The 17,054-nt window shown below is 42.5% G+C and overlaps 1 long non-coding RNA gene across 1 annotated transcript; it reads left to right on the top strand.

Moving 5' to 3' along the window:
• The first annotated feature begins 5,468 nt into the window (after window positions 1-5,468).
• On the top strand, window positions 5,469-7,513 carry LOC132636319 (uncharacterized). The gene is made up of 2 exons (XR_009581176.1): window positions 5,469-6,135; window positions 7,066-7,513. It is a non-coding gene; the product is annotated as an uncharacterized LOC132636319 (long non-coding RNA).
• The last annotated feature ends 9,541 nt before the right edge of the window (window positions 7,514-17,054 follow it).

Here is a 17,054-nt window from a genome sequence, read left to right as displayed (position 1 = left end):
AACTTAGGAACAACATTAATTTTTATATTTAACTTTTGTTATTTTTTCTGAACCCCCTGAATGAAAATCTTGAATCCACCACTGTCAATATCCGCATTGGGGCCCAAGTAATTCGGGTTTGCACCGCATAAGACTCATCTGAGAAGGAAGCGCTCCCTAATAAAAAATTTAAGATGAGAAACCATATTCATTCCACCACAATGCATGTACGTTAGACGATAAACAACAAGGTGTTCCATTCTTTTGTGTGACAGGAAAAAAAACCTAGCACAATTATTGTCTGCTGTGTGAATCACATGATAAAAAATTTCTTTTTAAAATTCGATATATCCCGGATAGGTACGAGCATCAAATAGAGTCAAGTTGAGTTGAGCTCCATTGAACCTGCTCCCGAATTGAGTTCAAGTTAAGTCTAATTAAGCTTTTTAGATTATTAAATCGAGCTCGAGTCGAGTCCACCCAAGCTATATCATTATGGCTCTTTAATAGTATTTCTTTCTGCACATTGGGTAGTGCCTCTAGGATATTTAGACTAATTCATATACTAAAATGGAGTTATTAATCTAGAACTGGAGTTATTAATCTAGAACAGACTTTATTTGAATTAGCCATATGTTAGTAAGACAAATTACAACCAAACTGTTAGTAATAAAACGAACTATAACAAAAAATGAATTATTAGATATCAACTTTTAAAAATGATAACGTAATTTTAACTTAAAGAGTAAGCATGAAAAGATTTAAAGTTATTCCAGACTGATTGATTGAGAATAAAATAAGAATTCTGCTAATTATTTATTTTTTATTCCTCTTTCATTGTGTTTGTAAGTTTAGGGTCATAGTCTCGATGACCTCTTGGGTATCTGATGATTCGGTGTCTGCAATTTGATCTAAACATGATTTGTGGAATCTGTTTACCCCGAATTTAGGTAATCAATGGAATTTGTAAGTGAGGTATATAATATGTGGATAAACTTTAATCTATTTTTGGTTTATGTGAAATGTATATATGGATTCGTGTGCAATGATATGTATATATGAGTATATGTGTTAATAAATTGAAGAAATACGTAAATATTGATGATTAAGCTAAGAATGCATTGAATGAATAAACCCAACTTCACTAGTTCGGACCAGAAAATGAGAGAGAGAGAAAGCTTCAATGTATATATTTTCTATTACAATGTTATAGATCTCAAAAAGCCAACCCTTAAAAGTAGGGAGATGCCCCCTATTTATAGTTTTGCCTTATGGGTCTTGCATACAACATAAAGCCCTTTTAGAATAAAGAAAACCCTAAAAGGATAAGGTTGGGCCGTACGGTCTGACACCCGTACGACTGTCGGTACAATGTGACAGAACTGTCTTGACGCGTGGCAATTTTGTAACTGATTAACCGGACTAACGGCCACGATCAACTCGGCCATGGAGAAACCGGACTAACGGCCACGATCAACTCGGTCATGGAGAAACCGGACTGGCTGTGATCGGAGTTTGGTCCGGAGATACCGGACTAAACAGATTTGCTTCACTTTTCTCAGATCAGCCGCAGCTGGTGCAATTCTACCAGTACGAAGGAAATACTCGGTACTCATGCCTGTCTCTTCTTATCCCCGATCCCCGGTCTCATCGGTCTTGCATACATCCGGTTTTTACCGTATACAGATAGTCCCCACACTTCTCAGATCGTAGTTTTACCGGAGTAACGAGAAGTGGATGAGTCACCAAACCGGCGGTTTCATAAGCTCGTTCTTATCTTTTCATTTTGGCGGGAACAGTTATGTCACATCTCTCTGCCATCAGCCACGTGTCTTATCCCGAACGGCCAACTTCGGTAACCGCCGTAACGCACGTCGTTTCAAATCACGTCTCATTAATTGTTAGACACGTGGCATCCCCCGGTTGGCCAACCTCTGCAACCGCTACAGTTACCACGCCTATATAAGGCCATGCACCCCTTCATTTCACCATTTTACTTCTTCACTTCCGATCATCTTCATCTCATATTTTCTGCTGATATCAACCGTTTTCATCCCTCAACTTGTTGCTTATATTGATTGTAAGAAAACCAACTTTGCCGACCTTTCCTCTGCTGTTTTTCGATTGAAAGTGCTGCTTTGTTTCTTCTCACTTTGCCATTTTGAATTTTTTTCAAATGCTTCTTCTGCCTCTCTTATTTTTTAACTTGTTTCTTCCCCCCTATCGAATTCACCAAATCTCTTTTTCCACATCCTCAAAGTGCCTGCCAACATCGAAACCACCTCCCAGGATGTTCTCTCGGTTTCTTCTCAAGGAGCCGAGCCAACTTCACAACCCAAGGGGAAAACCGTTGTTGAGCCTACTGCCTTGGACATAGTACCCTCCAAACCCAACTACAACAAAGAATTTGAGGTCGAGAAGCCTTCTCTGGTTGCGGATAGGGGGTTTGAAGTAAGGCGATATCCTTCGTCCATTACCGAGGGTAAACTCGACCAGGTCCGGGCTGATTGCGGATAGGATAACCGCTAGTGTTCGCCCCCGGTCCTGACGAGTCCATCACCGATCATAGGGAAGGCTTCTTGTATGTTTACACCTATCCCTTCGCACTTAAGCTCGACCCCCCAATTGACCCGGTTATTTTGGATATGTGCCGGACATACAACGTGACCTTGGCCTAAATTGGTCCGATAATCTGGAGGACCGTGGCCTGCCTCCGGATGTTGGCCAACAACATAAATAGGGAATTTACGATGACACACTTCATCCGTTTGTACTCCCCGAGGTTGTTCCGAGGGGGTGTGATAAAGCTCGCCAAGCGAGGCCGACACCCGGTCTTTTCGAAGATGGACGAAGACAGAGATCGAGGTTGGTTAGAACGCTACATCTGGGTGAGGACCACGGACATTATTCTGGCCGACTATATGCCCTTCCTGGAGAGGTGGAACGATAATCGTAAGTTCCTCAGTTCTTCCTTTAACTATCCTTTGATGCTTTGTCAAACACTTGCTCCCTTGAATTAATACGATTTCTTCTCCGCTTTTTTTATATCAACCGTAGCATGGATACCTCCAGCCGTCCGGAATATGAATGAATGGGTTGGGGCACTCCTCAGCCAACACACCCATGAAGCACGGACATGGGGGAACCTGTCACATGGCCGATGGGTTGCTTAAAACCACAGTAATGCTCCGCTTGAGCTGGAATATTTCGTCTCTTCTACCCCCTTTTATTTTTTTATTTTTTAACAACCTCTTCAGTGCTCAGGTTTACCCAGGGGCTCGGTGGAGCCAAGACCGGAGCCAGCAGCCGAGCCAGCTGTGCTGGCACCTGAATTTGATTCAGCGGGTACATCCCGCATCATTGTTGCTGCCAATAAAAGGCGGAGAAAGCCCTCGGACAAAGGGTAGAAACCGAAGAAAAGGGCAAGGAGCGTCGTTCGGACTCCAAGAGATGAAACAGAGCCCGATTTAATTATTCAAAGGGTCGGTGTGGCCCCCTCCGTCGAGTCTGTTCCGGAGGAAGAAGCCTTCGTTCTGCCATTTCCTTCAGCCGGGGAAGGACCTTTAGCTCCGGCTCTGCACACATGTGGGGAAGAAGTTCTTTACCCGACTCCTCTAAGGTCAATTGAATATGTTGACAGTTCAGGTGATGCTTCATCTGAAGAGACTCCCCTGCAAAGGACTAGAAGATCCCGGCTCGACTCGACTGCTGAGGCCGAACAAAGAGCTAAGCCAGTCCCTGAGACCGAGGCTCCACTGGATACCGGCTCACTACCCGCTGGGGACCTAGCTACAACATCCGAGGCACCTGCTCCTACCGAGGCTTCTGGTGCTGTTCTGGCTTCCCCAACTCCAGCTTCGAGGTCGGATAACTTTGATGATATGTTCTCAGATACTCCTCCTGCAACCGGGGAAGCTGCCAGATTCGGACATCTCCCTATCCCTCGAGTCACGAGGGCAGCTAGCCGGGCCACCGATACTGGCTCAAGAGATAGCTTGGTGCGTATCTTCCCGGCCCAGAGTGTGGAACGTAGAAGGAAAAAATCGGCCGTGGTTACCGTCCCCGAGGACTGCAGTTTTTTGTCGCGTCTTGTGGGAGTTGCAAGCTATCTGAGGCCCCTCGTCTCGGACTCGGATAAGCGAAAGATGACCAGAGTCCCCTAGCAGAGTCTCATTAACGAGGGCATGCACGCAGGCAACCGAGTAAGCTTATCAGCCTATCCTTCCATAATTCAATGTGAATTTTACCTTCTCGTTTATCCAAGTTTAACTTCTCGTTTCTTTCACAGAGTGTAGTGCTCGTTAATGAGGCCTTCATCCGTGCTTAGCAAGAGGTTGACGACCTTAAGGGCCAGCTGGATGCCCAGGGTCGGGAAACGGAGAAGTTCCAGCATCTTTTACAAGTGAAGGAGGATCAATTGAACCGAGCAGCTGCCCTTTCCAACCTTTAACCCGAGCTCGAAGCAACGAAGGCCGAAAATCTTCGGTTAAATGATGAGTTAGCCAGAATGGTCGAAAAGAACCGGCTCCTGGAAGCGGACAAGGTCGGACTTAGCCAAGACAATGCTCGTTTTTCTTCGAGGCTTGGTGAACTCGAGGCTACTATCTCTCAACTTCGGAGAGAGCTTGACTCGGTCAAGACTGATGCCGTGAACATGGCCGAGAGGCATCGACTGCTTGAATCCGAGAATGCTGAGTACAAGGACAAGTTGAGGGTATTCGTGCAGAAAGCCGAGGACAGGGCCCGGATGTTGACACCCAATTTTGTCCCGCCTTTCTTCCAAAATATTTATTTGCGCTTCTAATATTTTTGACAACTTAAGAACAGTTATTTATATTTTATTACAATTATTAACTTTTTATCAATATCATCGTTTTTCATTATCCAACTATAGTCGTTGGCTTATTATATTGCTATCACTTAATGTTATACTCGCCATGATCACTTTTAACTTTTCTATTTATCGTCTTACGCAAAAACGCATCGCAGTTATTTTATACAACTAAATGATAACATTTTTCTTACTTTTAAACTTTATAAATATCATCGCACAACTATTACAATATCATATATTTTTCATTTTATTTGAGTACTAATAAATATATTTTTATATTAAGTAATATTTTAGCACGCGTTAATATATAATTAACTAAAGAAGGTTTTTCATTTAAATTTAGAAGCCCAAAGCAATATAAGAAGAAAGTATTTTCCAGTCCAAGAAGACCTGATATTAGCCCAATTATACGATTTCTGATCTCTACTTCAACCAAAATAGCCCAAAAGAGAGAAGCCCAATCCGCAGCCCATGCTCTCTTTCCACGTGTACGCCACGCAAGTGCCAAATCCGCGCCATGTAGGTGCCAAGTGTCACCAACACACGCCCAGTACCCTCTCCCCACACGTTTTGCTTTTTCCATGAGTGTCTTATTTTGCCCTCACTTAACCTACCTAAAATATCCTTTATACCCTTGAAACCCTAGAATATTGTAGGACTTTCATCTTTGTGCCTCGGCCGCTTCTCCCTTTCTCCCTGCTATGGCAGAGGAGCTTTTGTCTTCTTCTACATTATTAACAAAGATTTGACTTTCACATCTAAAAATCAGAGAATTGTGTGTCTATTCTGAGCAAACTTATCTCTTCTCATTGCTGCATTAACACAAAGAGGCAAGGTAGTTTACACTTTATTCATTTCCACTTTCTCTTAGCCAATTTCAAGTAAAAATCTCTTCTCCTCTCTTCTTTTTTTCTGATTTCGTTCTGACGAGTCCGTCCTAGACCTCCAACGTTCAAATCTGAACAGCCTTGACTCATTTCAAAATTCTAATCTCTCAGATTCCCGCCCAATGAAACCCTAGTTGTTTCCTCTCCCTATAAATATTTGCTTCAAGTTCATTTGGGAGGAGGTTTCGGTGGAGCCTCCCCTTTTACCTCTGGATGTTTTTGCTGCAACTTTTCCCTCTCAAAACATCCAATAAAATACTCTTTGTTTCATAGTATTTATTTTTCAAGAATATAAAATCCAAATTAGGTTCTCTGTCGACTTCTAGCTGCGGTAGAGATTTCTTTTTGTTTTATCGTATTGCTGTGTTTGTGAGCAAAGTTTGTAGTCCGTTGGATCTGAAGGACCCCTGCCTCAGTTCACTGCACCCGCGAAAGGTCAGTCCATTTCTTCTTTTAATTAAGTTTAACGAACTATCTAGAAACTACAAAACTAGAAAGTAACTCTTTTGTTGGTTAATTTATGTCCTACGTAAGAAAATGCTATATTTTGTATTCCAATATGATGCTTAAACTAGTTTATGTGTAGGAACCATGTTTTAGGATTTTTTTTTCTTAACTATGCGTTGTAATGGTTTGTTGTGAAGAATTATAATCTCTGGGTGTTACCCCGGGGTAAATCGATTTAAAAGTCGTTTGTATTTTTTTGTGATTAGATGTCCTGATATAAAGCTTTCATTTGCTTAAGAAAAGATGTTTACCTGTTCACGCATAAAGTTGATTCCGATGACCTACTTTCTTCAAGGATCACGATTTCTATTTTATGAAGAATAAACCTCTGTCAAACAAGATAGCCATTTCATAATGAACCTCTTGTTCGCCGTGTTAGAGATCCGTTGTCTTTGAATTTTTGTCCAAACTGGTGGAAACTGAAATGATTTGAGTACTCATGTTGATCTTTAAATGTCTTATTATTTGCTGTGAGAATATATAAAAGCTTGTTTTATTACAAAATAAATACTTTGATGTTTAAGAGACATACCGCATATAGCATCTTAATACGATAAGATAACGAAGCTTTTCTATCTCTACTATGACTTTCGTGACACTGCTAAAATCTGGTACGGAGTATGAAATTAAATAACTACACTTAGCATCTGTTTTGTGCATTGTGGAGTCCCTTTGGAGTTTAAAGGCTATATGTTTCTTGATGTATAAATTAGTGTTAAATTTGGCTTGCTTCATTGTTAGTATACCATTTGAATGTTTTCATCTGATTTGCCTCCTATTGAAGCATTTTGAGTTTGTCATATGTTGAATTTAATGCTAATTTTTATTTCTCGTTCTTTTACATGTACACATTGGAAGCAACATGGAGTCTTCATAAAAGACTCTCACCGCCACAAGCGGCCTTGCTTTGAGACTTAATATTCATCGCCGCTAGACCCGAAATGTCCATCTGCTTCTCATTCATCTCTCTCAAAATGCATTCAAACACAAAGAAAAGTGAAGAGAGAGGAAATCCGGGACCTTCATTTGCTTCTTAATTCACTCCTCTTATCCTCCCAAAAAAATGCATCCGAACAGAAGCTAGAAAAGAGGGGAGAAGAAAAGAATGAGCACTGCATTTTCTAACTTGTCTCTTATGATTAATTCGTTGTTAGTTTTCCTCATATGTGATTGTTTATTTTACTTATTCAAGATTACCAGCCTTAGAATATTGAAACCTTTAGAGGGGGTAATTGGGATATTAAGCGAGCTCGAAAGTAATTTCTATTTTTTTTACAAAGCTATAAATCTATAATCTATTTCACTCTTTTTTGAACAATTGAACTTAGATTTTCGTGAGTCCGAAGAGTTTTTTTAAAAGCAGCTATAGACATTAACAGAGTCTTTAAAGCTTTTTCTTGAAGTCAGTTTGCTCCTTTCAAATAAACTCATGACTGAGCAGGTTGTAGATTTTCTTTTAATTTGACCCACTCTTCAAGTTTGACAAGTCATATATTTTGTTTGGTTTGCAATTTTACACTTTGATTAGTACATTTTAAATCTTAATTAGTTAATCACGGTACTTTTTTTTTATTTTCTAAAATTATTTTGCACGAAGTTATAATAAATATTCATAATCTTTTAGTAATATATTTTAATTTGTATTACTAATTAACCTAAGTTTGGCCGGTTAACTGTTTTAAACGGATCTTAAAGGATGCCTTATCCCTTCCCTTTAGGATAAATAAGAACTCTTATCTAGAATCGCATTAGTTAAGTAGATTATTAATCGGAGTTTAATTTTTTTTAGTATTTACTTAGTTAAAATAGGTGTCCTAATTCACCCTTAAAATAATTAGGTGGCGATTCTTTAAGTTAAATAATTAGGAATCACCAATATGTTGTACTTCGCCTTTGATCCAGTTAAAATAGGTATAACACCGGATATGCGACGAGCTCAAAACCAAATTCGAGGAGACAGCTGAGGCCAATGACCTCCTGAAGGCCGAGCTCGAGTTGGCTACTCAAGTTCAAAGAATCCTCGATGTCGAGAGATCCGAATTGGTGGACAAATTGGCCCAGGCTGAGGCCAACTTGGCAGAAGCCCTTAAGAACGTGGAGGCTGTCGAGGCTCATACCACGATTGCGGTGGAAGTCCCGGAGGGCCACCCTCGAGCAAGCTCAACAAAGTTTTGGGGACCTCCCGGCCCTGATACTTGAAGCCAAAAAGACCGAGGAAGAAGCCAAGAGAGCCCTCGATACCGATTCCGAGGATTTCGAGCGGACAGTATCCGAGCGTTTCGGTTCCAGCTGCACCGGATAGATCAGGGCCTGTACTTAGCCTTTATTTTGCCTTTGCCTTTTTGGCTTGTTTTTTGTTTTTTAACTTCGTAGGAATTTCAGGTGTAAAAAACCTTACATATATGGAATGTGCATTTTCCTTGCTTATTTTCTTTATTCTTTAATCTGTGTTTATTATGACTCTTGCTCGGAGCCATTTTTTCGGATTATGCCTAGATATTGGCTTTCCACTTCGTCCGGTATAATTTGTCCGGGGATTTGATCGAGTGGTTTGCCTGTGGGACTTATTTATGCTCTGTGAATTCAGACGTCTCCGAATCACATTAGGCATTTTAGGGCCGATATTTTTCGACAGTTTCACTTATTGTGGATTAGGTTCGGACACCTGAATCCCAGCCTTAGAATTTTGATATAGCAGTCCCCATTCGGGGGTGTTTAAAGATTTTGGCTTGGTTTAGTGCGGCCTTGTTGCCTCTGTCGAGTTTCGACTATAGTTCCCAGTGTATGGTATTTGGATAAAATGATGCCGAATTTTGGCGGTAATCACGGAGGGTAGCGTGCTTAACAAGAAGATGTATCCGAAATGCAATAATCTGAATTTTCAGTAATCTTTATATTGCAAGTATTTGCATGTACATGATATGAGGACTTTGTCCGTTTCATTCTGTTTTTGCCGTAGCAAATACTAAATGGACACGATTCGTTCTGATCGTTTGGTCCTTACATCAAAACTTAATACAGAAGGTCCGGTTCTGGACGAAAACTTCCCCGGGGTAATGCCCAATGGCGTTCTCCTGCTTTGTTGAGCTGCTTCGTTTTTTATTCACCGGGGTAAGCCTCGATGTGGGTATAGTAGTCCCCTAGTGTTTATTCGAGCTGCATGGTCGGGTAAGCACTATCAAGTCCCCACTCGTAGGGTATACCCCCGAGTTTTTGAACACTTGTCCTCGTTTCTATCAAGTAACACGCTGTACTTGTTGCCTCATTACAAACCTTGTCGGAAAACCCGTTTCAGGACAAAACCGTACTAAGGAAAAGAGTGCAACACATGTTTCCAGACCTACCACCTAACTTTATCCGGTACTCGACTTCCTGCAAAAAGAAAGGTTAACACAAAAAAAAATGAGGGTAGTCGTTCGTACCTTAACAGTAGTATTTCTTCAAATGAGCCACATTCTAGTTGTTACGCAACCGTTGTCCGTCCATGGCCTCCAGCTGATACGACCCTTTACCCGTTATTCTTGTTAGCTTATACGGCCCTTCCCAGTTTGGCCCCAACTTTCCGTCATTGGGATTTTTGGTGTTCAAAGTAACTTTCCGAAGCACCAAGTCCCCAACTTGGAAATGTCGAAAATTGACCCTCCGGTTGTAGTACCTTTTCATTCTCTGCTTCTGGGCTGCAATTCGGACTAACGCGTTTTCGCGAAGTTCATCCGTGAGGTCGAGTCTTATGGCCATGGCCTCCTCGTTTGACCCACCGGTGGCGTATCCAAATTGGAGACTCGGTTCACCAACTTCTACGAGAATGAGGGCTTCGACCTCGTAGACCAGTGAGAAAGGTGTTTCTCCTGTGCTTGATTTTGATGTGGTTCTGTAAGCCCACAATACCTCCGGCAACACCTCTCTCTAGTGATGCTTCGCTGTGTCAAGTCTTTTCCTTAGATTTTGAATTATTATTTTATTCGTGGATTCTACCTGTCCGTTTGCACTTGGGTGATACGGAGTTAATACAATTTTCTTGATCTTCAACCCCTCGAGGAAATCATTGACTTTGCCGCCAATGAACTGAGGACCGTTATCATAAGTTATCTCGGCTGGGATGCCGAAACGACAAATAATGTGGTCCCATATGAAGTCAATAACCTCCTTTTCTCTAATCTTTTCGAAAGCCTACGCTTCAACCCACTTGGAGAAATAGTCAGTCATTAACAAAATAAAACGGGCCTTACCTGGTGGCCATGGTAGTGGACCAACAATGTCCATTCCCCATTTCATGAAGGGCCAAGGTGATACCACTGAGTGTAGCAACTCCCCGGGTTGGTGAATCATTAGGGCATGTCTCTGACACCCATCACATTTCCGGACAAAATTCTTTGAATCCTCTTTCATCCGGTTCCAATAATAACTGGCTCTAATAATTTTTCGGACTAAGGCCTCTGCACCGGAGTGATTTCCGCAGGTCCCCTCGTGGACTTCTCTCATCACATACTCTGTTTCTCCGGGACCCAAACACTTGGCCAAGGGCCCGAAGAAAGACCGTCGATACAATTGGCCGTCCACTAGGCAGAACCGTGCTGCTTTTGTCCTTAGTGACTGTGATTCTTTTGGGTCACTTGGAAGCTTTCCATCTTGCAAGTAGTCGATGTATTTGTTGTGCCAATCCCAAGTTAGCCCCATCGTGTTTATTTCAGCATACCCGTTTTCTATCGCCGAGTTCATCAAGTGCACCATAGTGTCGGGGTTGATTTCTTTCCCTTCGATTGAAGAGCCCAAATTGGCCAATGCGTCGGCCTCGCTGTTCTGCTCCCGGGGTACATGCTGCACGGTCCAATCTCTAAACTGGTGTAGTCTCACTTGGATTTTCTGCAGATACTTTTGCATTCGCTCATCCTTGACCTCGAAGACGCCATTCACTTGATTAACGACCAAGAGAGAGTCGCATTTTGCTTCGATTATTTCGGCCCCCATACTCCGGGCTAATTCCGAACCTGCAATCATAGCCTTATACTCGACTTCATTGTTAGTCAACTTAATAGTTCTAATGGACTGTCGAATGGCATCCCCGGTGGGAGTTTTAAGGACGATTCCTAGTTCGGAACCTTTGAGGTTCGAGGCCCCGTCCGTGTGTAACGACCAAATACCCGAAGCCTTTCCCGAGGTTAACAGAAGCTCTTTTTCAACCTCGGGGACTATAGCCGGGGTAAAATCTGCCACAAAATCGGCCAAGATTTGGGACTTAATGGCCATTCGGGGTTTATATTCGATATCATATCCGCTAATCTCTACGGCCCATTTGGTTAGTCTACCCGACAATTACGGTTTATGCATGATGTTCCTTAGAGGGTAAGTAGTCGCTACACATATCGGATGACATTGAAAGTAGGGTTTGAGTTTTCTAGAAGCACTTACCAATGCCAATGCCAACTTTTCAAGGTAGGGATAACAGGTCTCCGCATCCCCTAAAGTTCTACTCATATAATATATAGGGAATTGTGTACCTGATTCTTCTCGGACCAAAACACCACTTACTGCTACTTCGGATACGGTAAGGTAGAGAAACAACTGTTCGTCCGCTTTCGGTGTGTGTAGTAGAGGTGGGCTAGACAAGTACCTTTTCAACTCTTGCAATGCTCTTTGGCATTCCGGTGTCCAAACGAAGTCGTTCTTCTTCCGTAATAAGGAGAAGAAACGGTTTTATCCGAAGACCTCGATATGAACCGACTCAGTGCTGCTATTCTTCCAGTGAGTCTTTGCTCTCCTTTGACGTTATTTACCACCTCAATATCCTCGATGACTTTGATCTTGCCCGGGTTAATCTCAATTCCTCGGTTGGACACCATGAAACCCAAGAACTTGCCCGACCGGACACCGAAGGCATATTTCTCCGGGTTAAGCTTCATGTTGTATTTACGGAGTACATTGAAGGTTTCCTGCAAATGTTTTAAATGGTCCTCTGTTTCCAGGGACTTGACAACCATGTCATCAATATAAACTTCCATTGTTTTTCCTATATGTTCTTCGAACATCGCATTAACTAGGCGTTCGTAAGTTGCACCGGAATTTTTTAATCCGAAGGGCATGACATTGTAACAGTAAGTCCCGTACCGGGTAATAAATGATGTTTTCTCTTGATCCTCCGGGTGCATCCGGATTTGGTTATACCCGGAGTAAGCGTCGAGAAAACTCAACATCTCATGCCCGGCCGTCGTATCGATCATTCTATCGACGTGAGGCATCAGAAATGAATTCTTTGGGCATGCTTTGTTTTATTCCTTATAATCAACGCACATTCTAAATTTATTACCTTTTTTCGACACCACCACTACGTTAGCTAGCCAATCCGGGTATTTTACCTCCCGAATAGAGCCTATTTTCAAAAGTTTTGTTACCTCATCCTTTACGAAGGCGTGCTTTGGTTCTGCCATAGGCCTCCTCTTCTGCTTCACCGGGGGAAATCTCCCGTCGAGGCTGAGCTTGTGAGTTGTTACTTTCGGTGGCACACCTGTCATATCTATATGGGACCATGCGAAATAATCGGCATTAGCTTGAAGAAACTTAATTAACTTGTTCCTGAGCTCCAAGGTTAACTCCGTGCCCAGGTATACCTTTCTATCCGGTAGATATTCGAACAAGATGACTTACTCCAGCTCCTCCACTGTAGACTTGGTTGCATCCGAGTCATCCGGCAAGACGAATGATCTGGGTAGACCAAAATCATCTTCTTCATACCCCGGGTCTGACCCCTACTGCTCCGCTGTCGAACCCGTACACTTTAGTTGTTATTTAGAGTCCTTGCCACCGATTAACTTGTCCTCTTTTGGATCCGGTTTTTTGGGGGCGCTTCCTCAACCGTGAACATCTCCCTTGCAGCGGGCTGTTCTCCTCGGATGGTTTTTACCCCCTCCAGTGTTGGGAATTTCAGCAGCTGATGTAATGTCGATGGGACAACCCTCATGCTATGTATCCACGGCCTACCGAGTAAAGCATTATACTTCATGTCTCCTTCGATGACATAGAACACTGCTGAATGGTGCCGTCAATATTGACCGGCAAAAAAATCTCCCCCTTCGTGGTTTCACTCACCATATTAAACCACTGATCACTTGAGCGACCGGTACAATCTGATCAAGTAGTCTCAGCTGTTTGACCACTCTCCACCGGATGATGTTGGCCGAGCTACCTGGTCAATCAAAATACGCTTGACTTGTGATTTAAAAATAAGAACAGAAATTACCAAAGCATCATTGTGCAGTTGAGTGATGCCTTCTGCATCTTCATTGCTGAAGGAGACGGTACCCTTGGGCACATAAACTCGGCTCCGCTTCTTGCGTACAACGGAGATCTTTGTCCGTTTCATCACCGGCCCTCGAGGGGCGTCTGTACCACCGATTATCATGTTGATTACATGCTGAGGTTCCACTGGTTTAGCCCGTTTGTGGGATTCCTTTTCCTTATAATGGTTTTTAGCTCGTTCATTCAGGAACTCTCGAAGGTGGCTATTTTTCAGTAACCGAACCACCTCCTCCCTCAATTGGAGACAGTCTTCAGTTCTGTGCCCATGAGTTCCGTGGTACTCACACATCACGTTCGGGTCCCGTTGACCGAGATCTGATCTCAATGGTCTCGGCCATCTTGCTTCTGCGATACGACCTATGGCCAAGACGAGATCCGAGGTATTGATGCTGAAGTTGTATTCCGATATCCTCGGTAGGTCTTTGTTGGTAGCCGAACTCCCGACATCACTTCTAAATGACAAACCTCGACTGTTCGACTGGCGCTCGGTCTGTTTATCACCCCGATCGGAGAATTTACTAGGACCGACCCTCGATTTTTCAGACCTGAAGCTTGGCTTTTCTGAATGAGAGTACGGCCAATACCTTTCCCTCGAGGGTCTTGACTCTGGCTCGTAATTTTTCCTCGATCTTTCAGGGCTTTTGCTCATGTTTACGGGTCCCGGGGGGAGCTCGAGCTGGTCATCCTCTACCCGAATCGTTGATTCATACTTGTTATGAACATCAACCTAAGTTATAGCTTCATATTCCAACAAGTTTTCTTTCAGCTTGAATGAGGCCATCGAGCTTCGAGGATTAAGCCCTTTAGTAAAAGCCTGTGCAGCCCATTCCTCCGGAATCGGAAGGAGCTCTATCCGTTCCCTTTGGAAACGGTTCACGAACTCTCGTAGTAACTCATCATCCCTCTGGTCTATGAGGAAGATATCCGCCTTCCGGGCCTGCACCTTCTTAGCCCCGGCATGGGCCTTGATGAACGCATCCGCTAGTATTTCGAATGAAGTGATTGAATGCTCGGGCAGATGGTCGTACCAAGTTAAAGCTCCCTTTGATAGGGTTTCCCCGAACTTTTTCAACAACACGGACTCAATTTCATCCTCTTCGACGTCATTGCCTTTTATGGCACAGGTGTATGATGTCACGTGCTCCTGTGGGTCCGTTGTGCCGTCATATTTCTGGATATCCGGCAATTTGAACCTCTTCGGGATCAATTTCGGAGCCGCACTTGGAGGGAAAGGCCTTTGGATATACCTCTTCGAGTCCAGTCCTTTTAGAATAGGCGGGGCTTCCGAGATCTGATCCACCTGAGAGTTATATATTTCTACCCTTTTCTCAGTTGAGTCTACTCGCTTTGCCAATGTTTCGAGCATTCTCAGAACCTCTGTGGATGAATCGGCTCCTGACCCATTGCTTTCGACTATTCGTGTTTCATCCCTCCTGGGTGCGGCAACGCCCTTCAACCTTTCCAGGGCCTCTTTGTCGTCTTTGCTTTGCAGCTGGGCTATTGTGATTCCTTGTTCGGCAATGGCGATTCTCTGTTCCTGCAACATTTCAAAAATTAATCGTAAGTTGATCTCATTCGGGGTATCCGGTACTTTCCGGCTTTGTGCTCGGGGTAAAGTAATTGAATTGTGAGTATTTAAGGGATCAGTGGCCGGCTGGGTGGCATTCTCCTGGTTCACGGTGTTTTGCCGGTTGAGGCCTTCCCTCGAATCAAACGGAATTTGGGTCGATGGGATCCGCTGGCAAGTCCCTTAACCCACTGTTCTCGTTTTCGGCAACGATCTCGTTATTAACATGGCCAGATTGTCCACTACTTGCTATTTGGTCCGTTTTCACAGAGATGAACAAAAGATTTTTTTTTAATCTAACGGGTAAGAGATAGAAGCCAAGATTAAAAGACCGCTATTATCCTAGCCCCACCGTGTGGAATCTGTTTACCCCGAATTTAGGTAATCAATTGAATTTGTAAGTGAGGTATAGGATATGTGGATAAACTTTAATATATTTTTGGTTTATGTTGAATGTATATATGGATTCGTGTGCAATGGTATGTATATATGAGTATATGTGTTAATAAATTGAAGAAATACGTAAATATTGATGATTAAGCTAAGAATACATTGAATGAATAAACCCAACTCCACTAGTTCGGACCAGAAAATGAGAGAGAGAGAGAAAGCTTCAATGTATATATTTTCTATTACAATGTTATAGATCTAAAAAAGCCAACCCTTAAAAGTAGGGAGATGCCCCCTATTTATAGTTTTGCCTTATGGGCCTTGCATACAACATAAAGCTCTTTTAGAATAAAGAAAACCCTAAAAGGATAAGGTTGGGCCGTACGGTCTGACACCCGTACGGCTGTCGGTACAATGTGACAGAACGGTCTTGACGCATGAAAATTTTGTAACTGATTAACCGGACTAACGACCACGATCAACTCGGTCATGGAGAAACCGGACTAACGGCCACGATCAACTCGGTCATGGAGAAACCGGACTGGCTGTGATGCGGAGTTTGGTCCGGAGATACCGGACTAAACAAATTTGCTTCACTTTTCTCAGATCAGCCGCAGCTGGTGCAATTCCGCCTGTCTCTTCTTATCCCCGGTCCCCGGTCTCACCGGTCTTGCATACATCCGGTTTTTATTGTATACAGAATCAACAGTTTGAAAAATCTTATGAATTTGATATATGAATACATATATCTATCTATTTATATATTATAATATAAAGCACAATATTGATAGACGAAAATAATCTCAAAATGTTGACCGACTATTAAAGTTGGATAAAGACTAAGAATCATAAAAGAAAGACTAGATTCTACTAAATGTGATTAATTTATGTACGTAAGCCAATTGTAGGTCTTGCTAAAGAGAAAGTGTATCTCTAAAAGGTTCGTGTGGTGTTCTCACTATAAGAGCCGCATCTCTATTATCTCTAATGTTTTTTTAACCCCTCATTTTGGAGGCTATAGTGTTTTCATACTTCTCCTCCCGCATCATTCGAACTCTGGACTTACCGGTCGTGGGTGAAGGTGTTTTACCAATTAGCAACTTTCACTTGTCTATTATCTCTAATGTTGATTTGGTGCCTAACAAGTTTTTTCTTGGATGTCTTCCCATCTAGATATGCTCCTCCTGTAAGTAAGTATTGGTTACTACTAGAAAAGGGGGGGTTTTGCCACCGGCAATCAATGGGAAATTTGTGTTATAAAACATGAAACTTTCTAGGAAAAGTGGGAAACCAACTCCCTAGGAAAAGTGGGAAACGTGTTCCTATTGAAACGCTTTAAAACTTTCTAATTTTTACGTGTGAAAACATCACTATTTTTTCTTTTTTCACTGATTCAATCAAAATATCAATGAAAATAGCTACTGAGCATTTTTCAGTAAAAAATTTTAATGGGAAAATAATGATTTTTAAGTAATGAGTACATCATAAATATACTATATGTCCCATGCCTGTGCGCAGCACGGGCTATGCGAAACATCATTGCACAAAAGTGGTCCGACCCAGAGTTAGTTTCAAGCCCACTCACAATGTTAATATA

This window comes from Lycium barbarum, chromosome 4, assembly GCF_019175385.1.
Source record: "Lycium barbarum isolate Lr01 chromosome 4, ASM1917538v2, whole genome shotgun sequence".
NCBI lineage: Eukaryota > Viridiplantae > Streptophyta > Magnoliopsida > Solanales > Solanaceae > Lycium > Lycium barbarum.
The sequence above is the reverse complement of the archived record's forward strand: the minus strand, read 5'-3'. Positions and strand labels throughout refer to the sequence as shown.